Raw genomic sequence first — 10,433 nt, forward strand, 5'->3', positions numbered from 1 at the left:
CTTGCTCAGGCTTACACAGGATAAAAAGGAGGGTGGGGTGGGTGTTGTAGAGAAGCAATACCTGCTCTCAGCCCAGGTGCAGGGCCAGAGTCATCCGAGCATCAGGTCACCGGGAATGATTTACTTTTCCACAAGGAACACAGACCTCCACAGTGAACTCTTGGTCTAACTGGTTCCTTCCAAGACTGGAAGGCATTTCTAAGGCAATGCCACTATTTTATAAGAGGTTCTTTGGGAATGAAAGCCATTATTCCTCATCAGCTAATTTGGAAGCAGGGGCTTGGGGGAAGAGCTATGGCAGTAGCACCCTCCCCACTACCAAATGAATTTTGAGAACGTTTATGAAAGCTATGTGTGTTTGTGGTAAAAATTCAAACACCAGAAGAGTTAGACAAGGTTCTTCACTTTTCCTCTGCTGGTAACTGCAGTTTGTCTTTTTTGTGGCTTATTATACTTTTTTTTTTTTTTTTAACGTCAAAAGTACTTTTGGCCTCTCAAGTACTAGCAGTTACACATCTCCCACTGGATAATGAATATGTGCCTGTGGTGTCCGACACACTAGAAGGAGCTGGTGCCACACCCTGGCCCTAGGGCCTCAAGTCACAGAGCTTGGAAATGTAGACCCCACACAGTGGTGTGCTGGACAAGCCAGATTTTCTCTCCCTCTAACAGAAGTTTCCGAATGCTGATAAGGTTGAGGAAGAGAGACGTCAATTACTTAAACTTTTGTGTTAGTCTTTCCACTAATCTGTTTTTTTTTTTTAATTCTATTTTGAAAATATGGAGCAGAGATGTGGTTGATGCAAGTTTTGGGTATGGAGGCAGCACTAGGTGGAGGGCAGAACACTGGGTTTGAAGAGAGAAGTTACTGGTTTAACTATCAGCTCTTTCACTTCTTATTTGGGTTTCCTTGAACAGGTTTCTTGGTTCTCTGAGCATCTCCGTACCTCAGCAGTAAGCACAGAGAGTAATGTGTGTCCCGCTAGTCCACAGCAAAAGGCCTCTGAGTTCATGCTGTGAAATTGACTGAAAGTCACCATGGGACTCAAGTATCACCCATGTGGCCCACAGGAAGAATAACCAATGAGAGGATGGTTAGCAATATTAAGGCAGCTTAAAGATTATGGCATGGGCTCCCAGCAAGGGAATCCAGAATATCCACTCCTTTCTTTATCTTATCACAGTCTAAGATGGAGGGCCAGCCACCGTCCTTTATAGCCATTTTCATCTTGTCATGACCACTGTTGGATAAGTTACACAGGCAAAGAAAGGCATTATCCCAGTCTTACAGTTGAGGACACTGAGGCACAGAGAGGTAGGTTGACTTGCCTCAACCCACCCACGTAGTAAACGGCCATACTATGAACTGCAGGGAACTGCATACATTTTCCAGGAACTCCTGCCCTCCACGTACCATATGGATTGGCCAAAGGGATGCCTTAGCAGAAGATGGGAGGGCACTTCATCCCTGGTCCCAGCTTCCACCAGGCAGGTCCACCCTGACCCCAGCGTCTGTGGAGTGCTCCATAATCCAGGCTTTGGGAACATCACCTCCTTCCTGCTTTGTTCCCTCTGGCCCTAGGGACAGTAGTGCCTTTCTGCTGTTGCAAATACTGAGGTGACTCATCATACATTTGGCTTCTCAGCTCTCTTCTATGACCAACCATCTATATTACATTCACACGATTTGAGATTCTTACATTTATCTCAGTGTCTCTACTTGGACTTTGACTTGGTCTAGTTGGTCTTCACAGTCCATGCTCTAAACCATACAATATTAAAGTTCTGTTAATTCCTCTCCTTGTGATATTACTGTATTGTCACCAGTGAGAATAACGCTCTGCTATACACAGCCCTCCTGTATACCTCAGCCACATCTCAAGATTGAGCATAGATTGCACCTTTGAGATGGTGGTATGGGGTTGTGAGTCGATGCCAACTTGTGGTCTCTTGATCGTTCTTGTTAGGGTCAGGCATAAGGCAGGGTAAAGATAGGAATCAGAGGCTAAAATATTTTAGCAGTCAAAGGCTTTATTTGGGAACTAAGTTCTCGGGCGAGGTTCCGTGACTCAGGGAGAGAGAGAGAGGAGTCAGGGGAGTCGCCCCCAGGTGTGGTGGGGTGGGGTTTTTAAGCTGCAGCAGTTCCGGGTTTAGGTCCGGGTGGGCCTTTTTCGTGTCAGGTCGCGCTGTCGCTCGGTGATTGGTTGACCTCCAATTCGTTATGGCACGCTACTAGGGGCTTTTTGTTGGGTTGTGCTGGCAAGATGACCGTCCCCTCTACTGTGGTTCCAAGGACATCCTAACAGTTCTCACGTTCATGTATGCTTCCATGATAGTGTTGCATCCACACGACTCCTGAAACAGAATGCTATGGGCACAGTGACAGTCACAACAAAGTTTATTACAATGAGAGGCAAGGCCGACCAATCAGACCAACACTCCTGATAAGAGTGAGGCTCCAAACAGCCAGAGTACAGAGTTTTTAAAGCTGATCACATCGTTTTATCATTACCTGGGAACAGAAGAGAGAAACAGTTCCCAGATGAGTTAGAAACAGTTGCCTAATGAGGTGATTATTTTAGACTTTCTGCCTCTAAGTTAAAACCAGTGGATCTCCTTGACCTTGCCTTTGATGCTCTTTTCTTTGAACTTTTGTTTCCTTCATTGGTAAAGCCTGATTTATAAGAGTAAAAGCAAGGCTGTTATCTTTTGACCTTCAGTGTCAGAACAAAGCTGTTATTTCTCAAGCTAAGCATTAGCCCTACACTACAATTTAACCCTTACAATAGGTGTACGTGAGATGGTTTCTAGCATTCCAATTCATTGCTGCAATTTTAGCTTGATTATCCTAAAATAATGTGAACACGGAACCAGGAAAAATAAAACCTTTTCCCAACTATGTGACCATAGGTTACCTTTCCTTCCAGAAAGGTAGCAAACTGTAGGCCTCCAGTTGGAGACCATCCATGGAAGTACTTTGTTTTGCCAGTGAATTAGGCCCCCAGGGAGGTCAGCTTAGAATGAAGTCTCATTTCCCCTGCTTTGTGCCTTGATACGTTTGCAGAGCACCTGAGGGTATCTGAGCTTTGCCTCTAGCTTTACTGTCTCCCCTCCAAACCCAAGTCAGAGAGCTACTTCTCACCACCAGGAAGCGGGCCAGGGGAAGCTCGGGCTTTATTTCACACAGGCTAACTGACTTGTCTTCACCAAACCACTTGGGTGTGGACAAATATTTTGTATCATCTTCAGCCAACAAGTTTTCTTGGCATTTTTGCATTTCCCAGACATGAACAAACACTGTGTAGCTTCCTACAAACACCCCTGTATTGTGAACACTTTATTTGATATTGTACTTCATCCACTATAGGAAAAAAGGGGGGATATCGGTAGAAAAGCAAAGGGGCCAAGAAGGGATAAGAGTTGGGCCTGAGGGACTCACCGGGAGTCACAGGACTCCATTGGGTTCATGGGCTGGAGCAGAGACTCAGACACAACTCTTCTCCCCAGGAGCCACCACAGAGGCAGCAAAGCATAGAGCAAGTTTAGGGAGCAGTGAATAGTCTAGTCTGGTCAAAGTCAAGTGGATGTGTCTGTGGACAGTTTTGCATTTGATTTGGCAGACATGCCATGAATTCATGAAAGACTAGATCTCAGATTTAAAGTCTCAAACGTGCTGACCACCCCGTACCTCCTTCAATAAAGGCTCCGGGGAAAGGCGGAGAATGCCGTGCATACAATAGGGCCAATGGGCTGGGGTGACTCCCTAAAAACCTTGGGTGTTGAAACCATTTACATCATCTACTCGCAAATCGTGTCATGTGATGGCTGTGGGAGCTCAGCCACTGTGAGATGAGCCTCCTGATGTCCAGGGGACCTTCCCCAGGTCCCTTGCTCCTCTACACCCCAGTGACAGAGTGGTTCTCGAGAAACCAGATACAGTCCAGAGGAAGGTCTCAGCAGAGCACTGCTTCTTTTCTCTGCCCAGGGGCTCTGTGGAAATTCCTGCGAGTGAGTGTCAGGTTTACCTGACTCTGTATGAGAATATTACAGGAAGAAAACGGGAAAGATGAGAGGCACTGTGTGGTGCGGTGGGATGTCTCTGGAGAGTAGAGTCAGAAGGTGACGTTGCCTCCAAAGGTGAGCCCTCCTGCAGCACCTCCTGCGTGCGGTGCTGGAGGTTCGCTGCAGGCAAGTTCTCTGGCTCACCGAACGCACCTTCACCTTATGTTCAGGCTGGGGCTTGATGGGTGGGCTCTTCCCACTTGTGGATGCTCCCACATCGACTCCTGCCAGCAAAGGGAAAAAAAATATGTTTTCTGAATGGATGCCGCGTGTTCTTGTTTTGTTTGGGTTTTGCTCATATTCCTCCTGGCAGTTTAGATGACTGGATGATATCCTTTCTGCCTAAGAAAACACCCAGATGGTTCAGGGGGCACGCTTTTAGTAAACAATGGAGAAGACATATACAGGGCTCTACAAATTAATTCTCTCTTTCACCAAGTGTTTCAACGTACGGGGGTAGAAGGACACGGGGACCAATCCTCTCTTCAACGGGTCACCACGTTCTAGACTTTCCCTCGAATTTTTGTATCTTCACTTATTCTGGCTTCTCTACCTTGTTTAAGAGGAAGGGTTTCTCTCTTCCGTGGCACTTTCTTTCTCTGTTCTCTGAATTCTACCTCTTTTAGCCATAGACTATTGCATAAACCCTTTTTCTCTTATGCCACTCTCTTCCTCTCCTTTTCCACTGGCTCCTTCATATGGTCCACACTTGCACTCAATTCTTTATTTAAAAATAACCTGTATCTGACCCTTCTTTTCTCCTTAAACCATTACCTTACCTCTTCTTTCATTCATTACCGAATTTCTCAAACGGGTGGTCGACGTTCACGTGACCTCCTATTCCCTCAACCCATCGCTCCCTAATTTATTGCTTCCTGGCATCTGTCTCAAGAAATTCGTTCCACATAGAATGAAGTGTGATCGGTGCCACTGTTTACCTGAGTTGCGAGCAGAGAGAATTAAGGGAGACGCGTTCTGGAGAGAGAGCCAGGCTCTAGAGATGATGACCCTTTTAGCAGGTTGAAACTCGTTCAGGAATTTGGAGCCTGAGCAGTGATGTGGTGCCGTGTGACTTTCCCAGAGTCTAAAATCACAGCTAACATGGTGAGGGATGAGTCTCCCGGCTCCTGAGGGCAAAATCAGGAAGGGAATAAGTACACAAATATTCATATGTAAGACTCTACCCTACCCTCCTACCATCTGACAGCAATATTTTCTTTCCAAATGGAATGCAGTGTGGATGATGCATTACTTTCTGTTTATACTTTTACACTCTAATCAGATTCTTTCACTGCATTTCATGCTCAGCCCCACTGAAAACTCATCATATACCAACCCTTGCCACCAGCCTACACGGTCTGCTGGCCGCTGACTCGGGAAGGACTTTCAGGTTGTAGGTGGCTCTTAAAACTCCTCAGTGCGTTGGGGGCTGGGGTGGAGGAAGAGATGTCCCCAAAGGCAAGAGATGGGACCCCATGGAAATTTTTTTAAAAACACAGGACTCCTGGAGCACCTGGGTGGCTCAGTTGGTTAAGCGTCTAACTCTTGGTTTTGGCTCAGGTCATAATCTCCAGGTTTTGTGAGTTCGAGCCCCACGTCAGGCTCTGTGCTGACAAAAAAAAAGATAAAAGAAAAAGAAAAAAGAAAAAAAACACATAGGACTTCTGCCACTATTATTTAATCACAACTGATACTTGAAATAAATCTATTAACAACTATTGCAAGAGGTGATGGGAAACCATCAAATGTTTTCACACACAACGATTGGCATCTATCGAACTGTTATTTGTGCTTAACACTGTGACTGGTGCTTTCATGCCTTTCTGTGAGAAAAACGTGTGAGGTCAGTATTACAATCTAGATTTTAAGGATAAGGAAAGTGGGGCTAAGAGGAATGAAGTAACTTGGTAAAATTCAAGTTTGGAGCCCAGATTGGTCAGGTTCACGGATTATGCTGAATTATGACTATGCCACTCTACTACTTGACGTCCTTATCACTACGTTTGTTTGAGTTTTTCATGTTGGTTGGTTAACACACCAATTCCAGTTGGTTAACACACAGGGTAATGTTAGTTTCGGGTGTACAGTTTAGTGATTCAGCACTTACACATAACTATGTTTTATATCCGTGTTTTTGGCCAAAGGTTTCATGAGGGGGGTTTCCAATGGAAAGGTGTATGCTGATACATGGGGTGGAAAAGAATGCCACAGGACCGGGTGATGGAAGCCATACTTCACATCTGCTTGACCCAGACTACAGGACTGCTTCTGTTTGGAGAATTCCCAGATAAGTGCCTCGTGGAAGTGTTCACCGCGGCATTTATGATGCCAGGGCATCGAGAGAAATTCAAGCTAATGATGACGTTGGCATCTCTCTATCAATCTCTTCTTCCATATTTAAAAAAAGGTTTTATGCTTGCATACACTAGGAAACAGAAAACTTTTTCTGTGAAGGGCTATAAAGTACAAAAAAAATATTAGGTTTTGCTGATCATACAGTTTCTATGGTAGTTGCTCAGCTCTGCAGGTGTGGGGCAAAAGCCACCATAAGCAACATGCGAACAGATGGGCGTGGCTTTGTTCCAATAAAACTTTATTTCCAAAAACAGGTAGGTAGCAGCTGGATTTAGCCAGTGGGCCATGGCTTGTGGACCCCTGGCATGCGTTTGGGAGACAATGAGGGTGTGGGCAGCCTCTCAGCAGGCCCCTAATCCTCCCTACCTTCTAGAATTCATGCTCTTGTGTCATCCTTTCCCTTTCCTTGTGGGTTGTCCTTGTTGACTCATTTCTAACACACAGAATAAGGCAGTAGTGATGGATGCCACTTCTGGGATCAGGTTATAAAAAGACTGTGGGTTGAATTTGGGGTGCCCTCTTCTCTCTGACTTTGAGGGAAGCCAGGTGCCATATTTACAGCTGCCCTACAGAGAGGCCCATTTGGCAAGAAACTGAGGGAACCTTTTGGCCAACCCTGTGAGGAGCTCAAGAGACCCTCAATCTCACAGCTTTCAAGGAATCTACTTCTGCCAACAACCACATGAGTGAGCCTGAAGAAGGGGATCCTTCTCTGATGAGCTTTCAGATGAACTCACAGCTTGACCCCAACTTCCTGAGTGTCCTGATCCAGAAGCACCCGGCCACACTGTGCACAGTTCCCACAACCCACAGAAACCCACAGATACTCGACATGTGCTGTTGTGCAATGGATAACTACTACCGTGCGGTACAGTATAAACAATACAAGACTTTGGAGACCTGTGCTCTGGTGCCAGGCTTTGTGCAAGTTTAGGTTAGTTGTTTACCCATCTGGACCCTCCACTTCCCCTCTGCCTGCCAAGGGCATGGGAATCATGAATTTCTGAGGTTATTACAAGTCTAAATCTTCATAGCTCATTGAACTGAGTCACAGTGATATCTGCATCGAATGAATTGGAAACCCATGGGTGAAATATAGTCTCCCAACTTGTTCTGACGATTAATTGTCAATATCTAAAGGAGTAAAGATTCTGTATAAAAATCCATATCCCTGATTTCTCCAGAGAAATTCGATGATGTAACCGCTAGGGCCCACAATGCTACATGGGAACATCAAGGTGTATCCAAAGATCTCTTGCCCCTTTACGCAGACTACAAGCCCCCTAAATCAGAACCTGCATTCATTATCTTTCACTGGCCTGTCTCACCTCTTCAAAATGCCTGGCTTGGATGGGCTTTAAGGAGTCACTTAAGTTATGTCTGAGCTTGCCTTGAGATGTTTCCTATAACAGAGCAAAGGTCTTCTTTTACCTTCGGTTATGTTTTGAGTCAAGGACACTGGCCCTTTTTTGGCTCCCTGTGCCCTTTGTGAAATGCTGTGTCATAGTCTGTACCCGCAAGTTCTGCTGTATGGACCTCGCGAAAGCCCCAGCTTAGAGTCTGGACAGGCGGTACCAGTGCTTTGCAACAAAGCCTGGGTTCTTCCCTCTCTCTGCCACACATCTGGAAGACCTCACCTCCCTCCCACAACCTTTACAGAAAAACACACTTTGCATACTCCCATGCACACTCGTGTGCACGCACGCATGCACGCACATACGCACACACACACACACAGAATTCTCTCTAGCTCAGATAGAAGCTACACTTGCCTTACATTTCCTCAGTTCCATATACATAAGGGCTGGAAAAGTGTTCCCTTTTTCTACTGCGTGCAGGGCCTCACTACCCCTTCTTACCCGGTGGAACTCATCTCTGACACAATCTCTGTGACCCCTTGATTCTCGTTCCTTTTCTCCATCCGCCCCCTCCCTCTCCACCCTCTCACGGTTGCTGTACCCATGGTTTCTGTTTTTCTATATTGCCTGCATTTGGATTCTCATTCTTTCGAGTGCAAGGCATTACCAGCTCAGGAAAAACAGTCTAAGACATGGATGTATGTGCCCTCTGATTTGAACTACCATGACTCAAAACTTATCATATTTGTGTTTTGTTTTAAGCATTTCACAAGATATATGCTTTAAGAAACACTCTGGCCTGGGGCCAGCTCTTGGCTTTAGCACGCTACTTATGCACACATACGCATAGCTCACGACACCTGCTCAGACCTGCACACCCAGCTACGGAACTTGTCCACCCAACAACAAACTATAAAAACGGTGGGGGAGAGGGGGAGGGGAATTAACAAAAATATCTAGATGGTTTCACACACAGTACGTATTTTAGAAAAGTAACTTTGATGATGGCCTGGATTTTAATTCTCCTGGAGACTGATATTTGGGGACCACCTGCCCATTGTGTTCATAATGAAAAGGAGAGGCCTCTGGGGCGGAGGGGGGGTGGGGGCAGGAAGGCGTGCACTGCTTTCCGAAGAGGCGACATTTGCTTCTGTCCAGTTGGTTCTGTAGCTTCTTTGGAACTAGATTTTCTTCAAGAGAATTGGTGCTCAGTGTCACAGGCTACCTTGTTTGGTTGCCTGAAGTTTCTATTAAAAGTATCACTTTACTGACTGTTAATATTGGCCTCTTCCCAGGGAGATGTGGACGCTCCAAGTATCAGCCTGCAGACCCACTGCAAAGCCACCCGTTTTCTCAACCAGCAAAAACGATTACGCGTACCCTGATAATACCCTTCATTTCAGCCTAACTGGAATTATCTGTTTTCCTAATACCGTCCCCTAACACCTATATCTTTTCCTCATCTCTTTTCCCTGTTTCTGAGGATTGAGTTCAGTCCTCTGCTTTGCTTTCACTTTCTCTCTGCCTCTTCTTTAAAATTTTTTTTTTTAACGTTTATTTATTTTTGAGACCGAGAGAGACAGAGCGTGAACAGGGGAGGGGCAGAGAGAGAGGGCTCTCTGCCTCTTCTTATCTCTGTCTCTGAGTTCTTGTGTCTGCCATTATCTGTCTCTTACTGTGTTCTTGGTTTTTATCACTGTGTGTCTGTCCTGCCTGGTGGTTTCTCTACCTCTGCTTTTGAGGGCAATGCAGTGGTCTTGTGTCTCAGGGTCTCTCCATATCAGAGGTCTCTTCCTGACAGGCTGTGGTGTTTCTAACTCTTAGGACCACCCCCTATAGCCAGCTAGGGGGATTTTCTGGCAGGAAACCCTTCCTCTTCGGCCATCAGGTGCCTCCAAGGTTATCGTGGGACAGTATGACCAGAACACCCAGCCCTGCTTCTGTCAAAAAACCTGGCCACATAGCTCTGTAGTGATACATCCATGGAAGATTCATGAAGAATAATGTAACAGAGATATGAATCAACCTTCTCTTTTTTATCCCTCCAGCTCTATCCATCTGGCACACAAGTATGAGCTCACAGATGGTTATTGGCATTTCTTCATCCTTTGGAAACAGTCTCTTTCAAAGAGAAAATCTCTTTCTCTAGTGTGAGAAACCTATTTCTATTTTTATTTCCACATGGGCAAGTAAGCTGGACGGCTGACCATTTTCCTATCCCCTACTTTATTTGCTGTTCTTGAAGTTCCCAACTCCTCCAGCCCATTGTCCTCCCCTGCTCCAGGAAGACATGACCATTTGATTGGATCTTCACTGGAAGAATCTAGCTTTACCTCCTGGGACACAAAGGGAGTGGTGGTGCTCCTTCAGGATCCCAGCAAGCCTCAGGACAGAAACCAAATGCTCCTTTGTTGAACAACGAGTTCCTGACTCTTCTGGAAATGAGAAACATCTTAGCAATTAGGGAACTATTTCCTTCCTCACTCTGAGTGAAGGCCGCACTGTCGTCAAAACCTCACATCTGTCCTGGGGACCTGCACAGATATTCCATCTAACTGGTTCAGGATCCCAGGAGATAGCTTGTGAGCTCTCACCCTGCGGGTGCACACGAAGCAAGCCTGAGGTGTGGGACCACCCACACCATCCCTGGAAATCCCA

General features: G+C 45.9%; 1 long non-coding RNA gene across 1 annotated transcript; it reads right to left on the reverse strand.

The window, feature by feature from the left end:
* Positions 1-2,741: 2,741 nt before the first annotated feature.
* On the reverse strand, positions 2,742-10,155 carry LOC122216828. The gene is made up of 3 exons (XR_006201142.1): positions 10,109-10,155; positions 5,001-5,189; positions 2,742-4,286 (listed from the first exon to the last, which is right to left on the reverse strand). It is a non-coding gene; the product is annotated as an uncharacterized LOC122216828 (long non-coding RNA).
* Positions 10,156-10,433: the final 278 nt, after the last annotated feature.

The sequence above is a fragment of the Panthera leo genome, chromosome B1 (assembly GCF_018350215.1).
Source record: "Panthera leo isolate Ple1 chromosome B1, P.leo_Ple1_pat1.1, whole genome shotgun sequence".
NCBI lineage: Eukaryota > Metazoa > Chordata > Mammalia > Carnivora > Felidae > Panthera > Panthera leo.